Source organism: Acomys minous (genome assembly GCF_964271855.1).
Source record: "Acomys minous genome assembly, chromosome: 7".
NCBI classification, from domain to species: domain Eukaryota; kingdom Metazoa; phylum Chordata; class Mammalia; order Rodentia; family Muridae; genus Acomys; species Acomys minous.
In genome coordinates this window covers 111,367,778-111,380,193 of record NC_140488.1, presented here as the reverse complement: position 1 = coordinate 111,380,193, position 12,416 = coordinate 111,367,778, and the positions used below count along the sequence as shown (strand labels likewise).

Sequence of the window (12,416 nt, the reverse complement as noted above, 5' to 3'; positions counted from 1 at the left end):
GGAGGGGAATTTTACTGATTTTAAACGGAATGGTTTTTTATTGTTGTTGTTGTTGTTGTTGAAAATTGCTTGATTAACACTCACTTAGTGTCAGGAGCTTTGCAGTGAACCCAGGGTTTCTCATTTTTTGTGTGTGTTTCCCATAATTTAAACAAACTTTCCTCCTTTTTCCTAAACAGTATCCCTTCTGGAGTAATGACTGTTACTGCCTAGAACTTTGTAACTATCTATCTAATTAGTATCTTTTTTTTTCTTCAGACAAGGTTTCTTTGTGTAGCCTTGGCTATCCTGGACTGGCTTTGTAGACCAGGCTGGCCTCGAACTCACAGAGATCAACCTCCCGTGTGCAGGGGTTAAAGGCGGGCGCCACTGCACCTCCCCCCCATTACTTTCCCAGCATTGATCTCCACTTGTAGAAATAAAGGCGATTTTAAAAATAATTTAATGGATCCTTCCCCCAGGCCTCTGATTTACGTCGATTTCACATTCCTTTTTACTTGTGTCTAGACATTTGCAATTCTACCTTTCCACTAAGATTGTAAATCGCTAGAAGATCCGAGGTGTCTTTTAAAAAATTCACCTTTGCACTCCTGCATTCCCCTAAGTCCTTAGCAAGTTTTCCTTCAACGCATTTTACACCTTAAAAAAAAAAAAATGAACACATAAAGTTACATCCTTCTACAATCAAGGGCCCTTGTAAACCGTGGTTACTTTGAAATCCTCTCTTGTCCTGAGAGAGCATGCCTTGGAAAGCCCTTGAATGCTGGGGACTCTGCAGCAGGCCTTACATCTCCTCCCCCTCCCTCGCAGCTGGCTAGGTGGACTGCAGTTGAGGACAGAAGCCCAAGTTCCGGGGTACGGGGACCAAGCACTGTGTGCCCAGAGTTGCTGGCCACCTCAGGTATCCGAGAACAAGAGGTGGATAGTTGGAATTAAAACCCCGCGCTGGCGACTCGGGGAGGGAAGCTCGCACGCCGCCGCGGTTTCACTGAGGGTCGCCGCTCTTCTGTCGCCTGTGGGGAGAGGGTCCACGTGGCCCGCAGTCGGGAGGGGGTTCCAGAGGGAGCGCAGGCGTCACGCTTCGCAAGCACAGGCAGCTTAGGGACGGCCGCGAGGTCCCCTTCCGCCAGGCTCTGCGGAGTCACCGCCGGGGGCAGCTCGGCCCCGCGCCTCCCGGTCAAGATGGCGGCGGGCGCGCAGCCACGCGGGCCACTGGCGCCCGAGAGCGGTGGCTGCAGCCCCCCCCCCCCCCCGCCCCCAGCCCGGCGTCGCCGAGCACTCTGCCCTCCGGCGGGAGCGACCCGGGGGCTCAGTTCTTCCGCTTCCTCAGCTCCACTGCGCAACGTCAGAGCAGAATACTTTCTCACACTGTGAGCACGGCCGTGAGACTCCTGTTAGGAGGAGGTAGGGCTCTGCTCTTAGGGCAAGGAGTGTGGGGCTGGATTCCAGGTTAAGCATGGTGGACAGAGGACCAGCAGGGACTGCTGGGTCCAAGCCTCATACTCCAGGCATTTCCTTCAACCAAGGAACATAATTCCACAATATTCGTAGCCACTAAAGAGTACCCCCTCTTTTTTGTTTGTTTTTGTTTTTCGAGACAGAGTTTCTGTGTGCACCCTGGCTGTCCTGGACTCGCTTTGTAGACCAGGCTGGCCTCGAACTCACAGAGATCCGCCTGACTCTGGCACCCGACTGCTGGGGTTAAAGCGTGCACCACCACGCCTGGCAAAAGTACCCAGAGCTGTTGAAGTCATCAGAAAGGTCTTGAAAAATCCATAGTATTTATCTAGTAAAAAGCTACAGAATAAGTGCCGCTCCCCGCATTTGCTCTGACATCGGTATGTGCGCTGTGTAGGCTGCCTTCCTTAGGTCACTAAGAAACCGTAGGTCCAATTTACTAGAAATGGCATTGATGAATGCCGTGCATTCTGAGTGATCTCGGGCAGGGTTCAGAGGTCAGGATTTACCACCCCACTCCCCACCCCCCTAACCAGGGAGGGCCCTGATGCAGGTAGAATCTCAAGGGAGGGAACAAAAGTACCCAGAAAAGCTTTGCCTATTTATTACCTTTTGTAAATTGTAGGCTGACGCCTCCTACCATCTCAAGGTTCTGTCTCAAGTTTGTGTGTAGCATTATCAGCTCTGGGAAAAAAAAGAAGAGGCTGAACGTGAAGTTTGGGGGTATTGTTTTGATGAAGTCGTTCTGCATAACATTTGCTTCTTATTCTGAAGGAAAACACTTCCTCCACCCACCCCCTGCAGCAGCCACAGCAGCTCCTCTTTGCTTCTACAGCAGTTCCCCCCTTTGAATTGCCTTTCTTGGCCCAGTTTAGGCAGCCTCCAGCACTTTGTTCAAGTACAGCAATAAACCCTAGGCTAAAGCTAAACCCTCTCTGGTCCTGACCTTTCCTGCAGTGGGCCTGGAGCCAGCCTGGCCCTCAGGCTTTCCTGCCTGACTTGGATCAATGATGCTGCCAGTTGTGTTCCAAGTGTGCTTTCTCCCCCTCTATGTACTTGACACTTTTCATAGTTTCACCCCTAAATAAATAAATAAATAAATAAAATGCAAAAAACCCCCAAAAGTCCAAAACAGCCAATGAACGCAAGAGTCTGGCCTCTGAGTTGGATTTTCATGCCACCACTGGAACCAACTATTGGATCTATATATTTATTTATTTATTTAGGCTTTTTGGAGACAGGGTCTGTGTAGCTCTGGCTGTCCTGGAACTCCCTCTGTAGACCAGGCTGGCCTCAAACTCAGAGATCAATCTGCCCCTGCCTCCCAAGAGTGCTGGGATTCAAGGCGTGCCTCACCATGGTGGGCTCAACCATCGTATTTTGAAAGCTTTCCCAGAGCCAAGACATCACCACTGCCCTTCCACCTACCAAATGCCCTCTCCAGGTGCCTGGGCCACCTCCCCTGCACCATCACCCCTTAGTCCTTGTTCAACCCAGCCTCTCCCTGGAAGCACTGTAACTTTAAACATCTAGCCTGGCTGCGGAGCTGGTTTCGGTGAGGACTCCCTGGAGACAGCAGCCCGGAGCAGCAGGCCCCATCTGCAGCGCAGCTGAACGAGTTAAGCTGCCCCAGGCGTGAGTAGTCCAGTGTTTAGGGCCTGGGAGAACCGGCGGCAGAGCCCGGGGCATGCCCGGCCTTAGGAGTTCCTAGTTGCGTGGTCCGAGTCTTCCGTTCACAAGCCTAGAAGTAAAACAGCAACAGGAGGTCGTGGCCAGGAAGGGGCTTCTGTACCTAGCAAACTTTTAGGACCCGAACATTTGACCCTTCGGCTCCAGTGCCCAGAAGGGACCACGATGCAGGCAGGCAAGGGAGACTGGGTTCTCCTAGTAACCCCCTAGGTGAGCCCAAGTTACTACCAGACTTCCTAAAGAGCGCCCCCCCCCCCCAGCTAGTGCCAGAACCCAGGGCCTCACAGGCTACTGCTGTCTCAGCCCCACCCGACCCCGCCTCACAAAGGCCTTGTGGGGCAAGAGCCGACCAGAAGCGGCCACCACTCCCAGATCTTTAATTATGCTCGGAGACCCAACCCTTCCCCCACCCCATCGCCGCTTCCAGCCCTTTAATCAATTTCACGATATTAAATATTAATTTCCCGCCAGCTACGCTTTCTCGAAGGAGGGGGGAGGGGACACGCAGGGCAGAGCCAAGAAAAGGATGGCTTTGCTGGGTGTGACCAGAGTAACTAGGCGTGGAGGACACACACCGGCTCCTAAGTGACCGTGCCCGGAACTCAGGAGCCACAGGGTTTGCACCCCGGCAGCTGGGGGAATTTGGAGAGTCATGAACACCAAGGTACACGTCTCCAGGAGGGGCAGCGAGGTGCGCAGAGCTCGGGGTCTACTGGATGACCGCCTCCTGCTCTGCCGCCCCCTCCCCACCTCCAGCCACGAGTCAGGCTCACACGGGCCTGCGGCGCGCTGGGATGATGGATCGCGCCTGGCGGGGGTGATTTGGTGTTGATCGCACATTATCACTGGCAGGTTGGACTGCTTGCTGATGGACGACTTCTAGCGGCGGCAGCAGCAGCGTCTTCCGACACCGCGCGGGGATTCGCTCTCTTTATAAGGGTCTTTCCCCCTACCACCCTCCTCCACCTACGCTTGTCAGGAGAGAGAGTGGGGGTCTCGGTCCCCAAGGCCACCCACCTCGGTCCAGGACCGCGTGTGGGTGGCAGGCAGGGAGAGGAGGGGAACCAAGACGTCTCTCCCACTTCCTCCCATTTCTCTTTCCCTTATAGCCTGACCACCTTCCGCTTCCCCATCGGAACACGAAGGGCCTAGGTCACTTGGCTGGTGATTTCCTCGCTGCCCAGCCCAGTGCACAGGGGTGCAGGCTCTCTCTCTCCCTGCCGCCCACGACCCTCTCAGGGCTCCCAGCAGCAGTGGCGCTGGGGTGAGCCCCTCCTTGCTTCGTTTTCTAAAGTGCCTGCAGATACAAAAGCGGTTTCATAATGCCTTCCGTCTGCGAGAGCCGGAGGACCTTGGCTGACCTTTCGGAAACTGATTGCAACTGCCTGTTAACAGCCCGTACTGACCGCACTGAGCGGAGCGGAGGACAATCATTTAAGTGACAGACGGCGAGGTGGCCCAGCTCAGTCGAGCGGCCTGGTTAAGCCCGCCCCTCCCCCTAGCTACTCCCCCAGCCCCGGGTGCACTGCGGGCCCTGGCCGGCGCTCCGGCGAGCGGGGAGGGCGCACCGTGCGCGCGTGTGAGTGTGTGTGCGTGTCTGCGATTATGGGCTGAAGGGTTAACCCTTTGCAGAGCGGCCGGGCCCCTTTGAAGCCGAGCGCTGCCGGCTTAATCTGCCATTTGCAAAAGAGGAATAAAAGGGCCGCCTTGTCTGACTATCCCTAATGGGTAAACTGTACCCTCTTAGCGTGACCCGGGCACTGTCCCAGCTGCTGCATAGGAAAGATCGCGACCCTCGGATCTTCTGCCATGGTGCTAAATAACCTCCCTGCGCTTTTCTCCTTTTCCTCATAGAAACAAGGAGACAGCGCAAGGCTCCGAGGTTCGCGATGCAGTGGATGTGTGTGTTCCTGGTGTTTTCTGTTTTGGAAACTGGAAAAAGGGGAGGTGGGCTCACAGCGAGAAGGGCAGGTGGGGGAGGGGAGGCTGGTGACAGGACACCTCGGGCTTCGCTTCTCTTCTCTCTCTCTCTCTCTCTCTCTCTCTCTCTCTCTCTCTCTCTCTCTCTCTCTCTCTCTCTCTCTCTCTCCCTGTCTCTCTCTCTCTCTCTCTGGAGAGATCGCCAGCTGCTCTCCAACAGGCAGCGCCCTGAAATCTATTTAAAGAGAGGGAAAGGGGAGGAGAACAAAGGGGGAGGGGGGGCAGCGAGCGAGCAGGGAGGATCCGCCGCTCCGCGGGCACATCAAGCGCTCACATCTGTACACTCCGCGATCGATGGGGAGAATGGATAATATTTGTCAGCTGCAGACCTTTCTCTTCCCGGTTCCCAGGAAGAGGAGGGGGGCGAGGGAGGGGGAGGGGTAGGCAGACTAGGCAGGAGAGGCCGCGTCAAGGACAGCGCATTTCCCGCTGCAGCCACACGGAAACCCAGTGCCAAGAAAGCCGGCGGATTTTTCTCTTATTATCATTATTAATTATTTTTTATTATTCCACAGCAGCCAGCGAGCGCTCAGACGCGCCCCTCCCCCGCTCGCCTGCCGCCTCCCTTTGTTGATTCTCAGCTGCGAGCGTGGCGGGCCCGAGCCACCGCCGCCGCGGAGCACGATCTGCTCTTGCGCCCTGGGTCGCAGCTGCGGCCCAGGAAGTCAGGGCTCCGCCCCCGCCCCCGCCCCCCGCGGCGCGGCAGCTCCTACACACACACACACACACACACACACACACACACACACACACACACACACACACACACACACCCGTGGCCAGCCACACACACACACACACCCGTGGCCAGCCACCAGGCCAGCCTAGCAGTACTTCGCTGCGGCTTTGAGTCCCTAAAGCCCAGGCTGCCTGGACCTGGAGCTAGGGGCCGCGTACCGGCCTTCACCACCCCCTTCCCTGGCCGCTTGTACTCTGATGCCGCCATCCTCACACATGGTCTTCATTTAGCACACTAGCGGCTTGCTTCCTCTCCAGTCCTCTCCTCGGGGCTTTTCGGAGCGAGGAGGGAGGTTTAGAGGAAGTTAGAAACCTTGCGAGCCCACGGGAAAGGAGGAAACCCCTCGTTTGCAGTCTGTGCTTCCGAGACAGAGGGGAGCGTTCCATGGGGGATGGGACAGAGCCTAGGTGCCCCCTTGAATGTTGGGAAGGCTAAGTGAGAGGTGGCAGTTAGGAGAAAGATAGCAAATTTGCCTCTGTTCATCTTTTTGCTTGTTATACATAATATCCCTAACCTAGTGGTACCCTCAGCTAGGTGGAGACGGGTGGGGTCGGGTAGGAGCCGATGGGACAGGCAGTCAACGAACGAGAGGAGACCTACAATATCTCAGACTGATCCAACTGTAATCGCGAGCTAGCTCACAGAACCTTTCAGCCCAGGTTGAAAGCCTCAAGCGGATGGCCCACCAATTGGCCTGAGTCCACTGTGTTGCTGGAAATGGAGGGGGGCACACTGTGCAGACATTGGGGTTTATTTGTATACCCTCATCCTCTTGCGATACCAAGGCAGCCAGAGGTGGCGACCCTGACTGCTCTGCGGTCCTGGGCTGGGCAGGAAGCTGGCGCAGCCGCCGGCTGGGCAGGCACCACTTGGCCTAGCCGGCTGTTCGCGGGAACTCGCTAAGTACCAGCACGCCGAGTTGAGTACCTGAGACTGTGGCCTGGTCACTCTGAACTGCTTTCCTCCCACATTGTCAGTTGGCTCCTCTCAGAAGTCTCTCGATCTCCTCCCGCCCTCGGCTTTTCCCTTCCTAGGCCGACGGATCTCAAAGAGACTTCGAAATGCAGTCAACCGCCTGAAATTCAAAAAGAAATATTCAGGAACCAGGCGTGGTGGCGCACACCTTTAATCCCAGCCCTTGGGAGGCAGAGGCAGGCAGATCGCTGTTAGTTCGAGGCCACCCTGGTCTACAAAGCGAGTCCAGGACAGCCAAGGCTACACACAGAGATACCCTGTGGGGGGGGGGGGAAGAGGGGGACAGGCAGACTCTCCCCTCACAGCAGCACCTGGAGCCTCTGCAGGTTCAGAACATGCTCTTTAGGATCCACGTGGCTGGGGTGGGGGTGGGGGATTTCTTTCCGCTGTCTCTGCCACAAAAACCTCGCCGGAGAGCCTGAGAGGACACTTGGTGTTTGGGGTGAGGTTCCCACCCCGAGCTAGGAGGGCCCGAGTCCGGGCCCGCGCCCGCGTGCGGCTGTTTACAGTGTGTCTGCAGCTGGAGCTCACTTGCCCACACTTGACAGCGCCGGGCACCCTCAGGCTGCCAGACCTTCGGGCATTTTGCCCGAGGCTTTCGCAGCACTGGGACCGGGGTGCGCAAGCAAAAGCGAGAGGTCGCTTCCAATCTTGAGGGTTTTTTTGCAGTCCATAGACCTTCCCCCCACGCAACAATAGCCTGTTTGGGGGAGTCTATCAGAGGAGTTTAGGGGAGACGTGAAGAGCTCACAAGGGGATTCAAAGAAGTCCTTGGGTTCCAATCAGACACCCCACCCCACCCCCGCAAATGACTTCTCAGACTCGGGTGTGCCCTGGACTCCACTCGGGACTCAGAGGTGCTGCTCCCTCTGGACAGCGCTCCGCAGCTCCACCTGCCTCTGCCACCTTCCGCGATAGACTTGTCACCCCAAGCCTGGAGGGAGGGCTACATTAGTTGTGGCCACGAGCACCCCGGCCTTCTTGGCTGTGCCTTAGATCCCGCTCCAGCTCTCCCCTTCTCCCCGGCCTGTGGCCGGCCCCATGCAGCTCCAGCGCGGCCTGAAACTTGATCCCGTGTCGGAAGGACAGTGTGTAAACACCAGGCGCGCTCCGTGAGCCCGCGGGAGGGGCCGCGAGAGGGCCGCCCGGGCAGCTCCAAGGTCCCCCGGAGTCCCCTCCCGCCTGCTCGCCTGCTCGCCCCGGGCTTGATCGGCAGGGCCGCTGCCTCGCTCTCTGCCTTCCCTGTTGGCTCAGCTAATTGGAGCCGCCGCCACTGTGGCGGCCTCGTGTTGAATTTTCTAGATCGCAACCGTTCAGTCGTGGCTGCCTGCGGCTCCCTTCCCCCTCCCACAGCTGTTATCTTGGCCAGCAACTTGTTGGTGACGGGGACAGTCCCTCCACTGACCCTGGCACCAGGCTTTGTATTCACCTCAACAGTTCCGGGAGTGGTTTTTCTTTGGTGTGTGTGTGTGTGTGTGTGTGTGTGTGTGTGTGTGTGTGTGTGTGTGTGTGTGTGTGTGTGTGTGTAGAAATAGAGTCTTGGTGGAAACCTGAGGGTTCCTGCCAGGGTTCGAGGCTCCTGGTGCTAAAACCAGGGAGACCTCCTGGCCGAAGAAAGCTTTTAGTCTCAAAGCCTTGTACCAGGAAGTAGTGGCAGTCCAGGGGGCCTACAAGAACAATCCCACTCGCTTCTGTTCCTAACACGAAAAATTACAAAAGAGTGGGGTGGTGAAGACAGTAAAATAATTCCTTCTCTCTTACCCCTTTATGGCCTCCCACTCTTTTGGGTCTAGGCCACCAAAACGCCACAAAACTGCTTACACCCAGAGTTGAAGTACCAAGCAGATCTGGGGGAAAAAAATACTACTCTCTGGTTTCTGGAGGTACAATTCTCCCTAAGCTGGGTCAGCGCAAGCCTTTGGTGCTTTCCCTCCTCCCAGCCTCCTCTGCTTAGCCATCGCTTGTCCTCGCCACACATTTGTACGGGGAGGCAAACTAAAGTGTGCAGCTTGTAAACTGTAGTGGCCCTATAAGAGTTTGGCCTTGTGGCAGAGTGGAACTGGAAAACAGTCTGATAGACTCAAGAAGAGATTGCTGGTGCTGGCTCAGTTGCTTTCTAGTCACCATGCCCACAGAAGCATTGCTAGTGGATTTCACAGGCCCAAGGTCCAACATAAAAAGTAGCAACTCCCAGCCCGCAAGTACATACATGCTCAGGGGATCTTCCACAGACAGAAAAGCAGCTGCTTTTCCTGTTTGGGTTCCGAGAAGGGGGTCCTGCTCCTACCCTGGCCTTGATGGTTCTCTGATGACCGTTATGGAACACAAAGACTGGGGACCTTAGGCCTTTCCCAACACCTCTGGTCTTCACTTCTGCCTTTTACCCAGATGACTACTATGAGGTTTTCCTGAGGTAGCTTCCCATCTGTTTAGAGCAAGATTTCTCACTCATTCCATGTTGGCTTAAACTATGATGAAAAGGAATTTCGCCGAATATTATAGCTTGGTGTGTAGGATGGCACTTCAGCAGGCCTAGCTCACTTAAGGTTTTCTTTTTATTCTAAAGTCTCCAGACCCTTCCAATCAGATAAATTTATCATTTCTTATTGCCAGTTCTCTTCTATTTCTATAGCTGGGGGGGGGGGGGGGAAGATTCCTGGAAAAAAAAGTGTTTATTCTCTTTCACCTCTACTTAATCAATCTGCAAATGCCTCGTTCCTTTTTAGGAGAAAGCATATTTCTATGTTTTGATAAGGAAGAGAATAATTGGTGTTCCTCTTCAGGCCTGAAAAGATAATTATGCGTCCCAGGAGCTTGCTGTCTCCTGTCTGTTTAACAGATGATCTTGACTGTGACTCTGGAGCACAAGTGCTTTTGTGGTCCCCTCCCCTCCGTCACTCCCCTCAACCCCCTAGACACCAACAGGCCCGAAGATGCTGGTAGCTCAGAAGACCCAGCAACTTAGACATTTCTGTTTGCTTCTTCTTATCATACAAAGAATAGCTCGAGCCCTTGGAATTCCTGCTTCATCTCTGTGAAAGCTTATGCCAAGAGCTCCCCATGGGACCTGTGGTGATGGATGTCTGGAGGCCTAGGAAAGGAGCCATCATGGTGGGAGACCCCGATGAGATGAGCAAGACTCAGACCTGAGCCGGGGGCCCGTGGTGGCACAGGCCTTTAATCCCAGCACTCCAGAGGCAGAGGCAGAGGCAGAGGCAGGCGGATCGCTGTGAGTTCGAGGCCAGCCTGGTCTACAAAGCAAGTCCAGGACAGCCAGGGCTGTTTCACAAAGAGACCCTGTCTTGAAAAACCAACCAACCAACCAAACAGAAACAAACAAACACACAACTCAGACCTGAACCAAAGGGAAGTACAAACAGCAATGGAAGAACTCCATGCACCTGGCTGGCAGCCTACATGGAAACAACTCCCTGTCCTTCCTCCATCCCTAATAAAGCCCACAGGCATACCATTTAGGGGCCTTTGCTTGAGCTCAACTTAGGAATGGTACCCTTAAGTATGTCAGTAAGCTGAGACGCAGCCATGACTCCTCACTTCCCTTGGTGCCTGCATTAGCTTGGCAGAACTTGCTGTTCCTGTCTTTTTTAGAGGAGCTGGTTGTAGTCTTGAATCAGAATAGCACTGTGACACCTCCCCCGGGGGTCCCTAGCTATTGATTTTTAATATCTGTATTCAATATCGTATATTAAATATTGAATCCATGCATGAGAAGATGTGATGCAAATCACCAGCCGTGCCTGTGACTTTAATAGTTGTTTTATTGCCTGGAAACCACAGTTGGATGCAAGGCATCCTGCAGCCAAGGATGGTGTGTGTGTGTGTGTGTGTGTGTGTGTGTGTGTGTGTGTGTGTATGCATGCACACACACACACACACACACGTGTGCGTGCGTGCGTGCGCACAGGCATGGTAGACAGGGAAGGCTGAGCAAAGTTGAGCCTCCTGAGGCTGCCTTGATACCTTTGGAACAGCTCTTGCTGACAGGAAAAGGAGGTGCTTTACAGCGTTTGCCCAAGGACGGTAGAACAGGGCCCCACTCCCCTGCTTCAGTGGAAAGAGCTGGGACTTCTGTGTGAGATTTGGACAGAGGAAGAGGTGTGGAACCATGTCCTTCCTTCCGGGACTTCCCTAACTGGATATCTGTTCCTGGCCACTCATCACCCATCCCCTCTATACACTCATCCTAGGACGTGTACACAGAACTACTGGACCGGAAAGTGAACTGCAGCAGGAAACCATAGGCCTCCGGCAGCTGAAGCTGAGCTCTGTGGCCTTTATGTATCTATCCTATCCACTCATCTCTCTTAACCTCTGGGGCAGTTTTTGTCTTCTACCACTGTGGGTAATGCTGGCTGCTCTGTCCCCCGTATAGTGGAATGGAAGGAGCTGCAGGAGCAAAGGACATAATATTCAGGGAAAAGGCTTTTGTCTACGGCTGTCCCCAGGTAGGCAGGCTGAGGGATTAGTGCTGGCCTCCCCTTTCTGTTTCTCCCATCCTGCAGGCTTATGACTCCGAGGAGATGTCTTCCCTCTCGGGCAAAGCCCATTCCTTTTTTTTTTTTTTAAAGGCCTATGCTCCACTCATCAGCGGCCTCCATTTGGCTCCCCCAGACTCCATGATAACCCTTTTTACCCACTCGGTTAGACAGTCAGGTTTTGAGAGGACAGCCAGCAGGGAGGAGACAGGACTGGCTAAAACAGCCACGTCTGTATCCCAGTGTGTGGGGACAGGGAGTGTGTCCGTGCGAAGCCAACAGCACGTTGGGAAAGCCCTTGGCTTCATTGGAGGGAGAGGCTGTTTTGCAGACCAGTACAGCACAGCTGGTGGTAGCAGCAGAGGAGCAGCGGCTCCTAGACACTGATTGGCCAGATAGCCTTGGTACCTATCCCGGCTCCTTTCTCCCATTGCATTCCACTGCTACTGGTTGAAGGAAAGCCTGCTTGGTTCCTAATTGCTGGAAAGGCCGAGTAGATAGTACACTCTAGGGAAGCCCAAATGGAAACTCAGTGGACCGTGACACTCCCAAGAGAGACCACACTCCACCTATAAGCCTGCTATGTTTGTCACAAGCTCGGAGAAAGGTGGATGCCTGAGGGACCTGGACCCATGAAGACCGCCCCAGGGACCCCTCTTCTGCTGGGAAGTCTCCAAACACCCACCTAACCCACTCCGGACAGACAGAGACCTACTCTGGCAGCAGGGCCCGCCGAGAGTCGGGGTGCGCGTTCCTCACTAGGCACATGAATGGAGATATGCCAGGCAGGGCCTGGCTGTGCACGCCTCCGCGCTGGGGCTCAGGCGGCTGCTGCAGCCTGTGTTTCCGGGTCTGTGGCTGAGCCTTCCTGGCGTTCTCCTCGGGCTTTGTCTCACTGCCAGCTTCTCTCCTGTCCTCACCAGTCTCCTGGGCCCACGGGTCGCTCTCTGCCTTCCCGAGTGCGCGTTTGCGCACGTGTGGCTGCATTCCCGAAACCTGGCCTCTTCCCGCGGGCTACTGGGCCTTAGGGTCGCTGTGTGTGTTCACTTCTACAAGGTTCCCCAGTCCCTAGAAATTGT

At 55.0% G+C, this 12,416-nt stretch overlaps 1 protein-coding gene and 1 long non-coding RNA gene across 3 annotated transcripts in view; one reads left to right on the top strand and one right to left on the bottom strand.

Annotated features, from left to right (window-relative positions):
- BCOR (BCL6 corepressor) overlaps window positions 1-12,416 on the top strand; it is a 115,200-nt gene that overhangs the window by 15,952 nt on the left and 86,832 nt on the right. The gene's annotated exons all lie outside the window — the stretch shown is intronic.
- Window positions 2,655-6,935, bottom strand: LOC311601621. Of its 2 annotated transcripts, none has more exons than XR_014780613.1 (2): window positions 6,794-6,935; window positions 2,655-3,199 (listed from the first exon to the last, which is right to left on the bottom strand). It is a non-coding gene; the product is annotated as an uncharacterized lncRNA (long non-coding RNA). The 2 variants fall into 2 exon arrangements; XR_014780614.1 differs by lacking the exon at window positions 6,794-6,935 and adding an exon at window positions 4,165-4,949.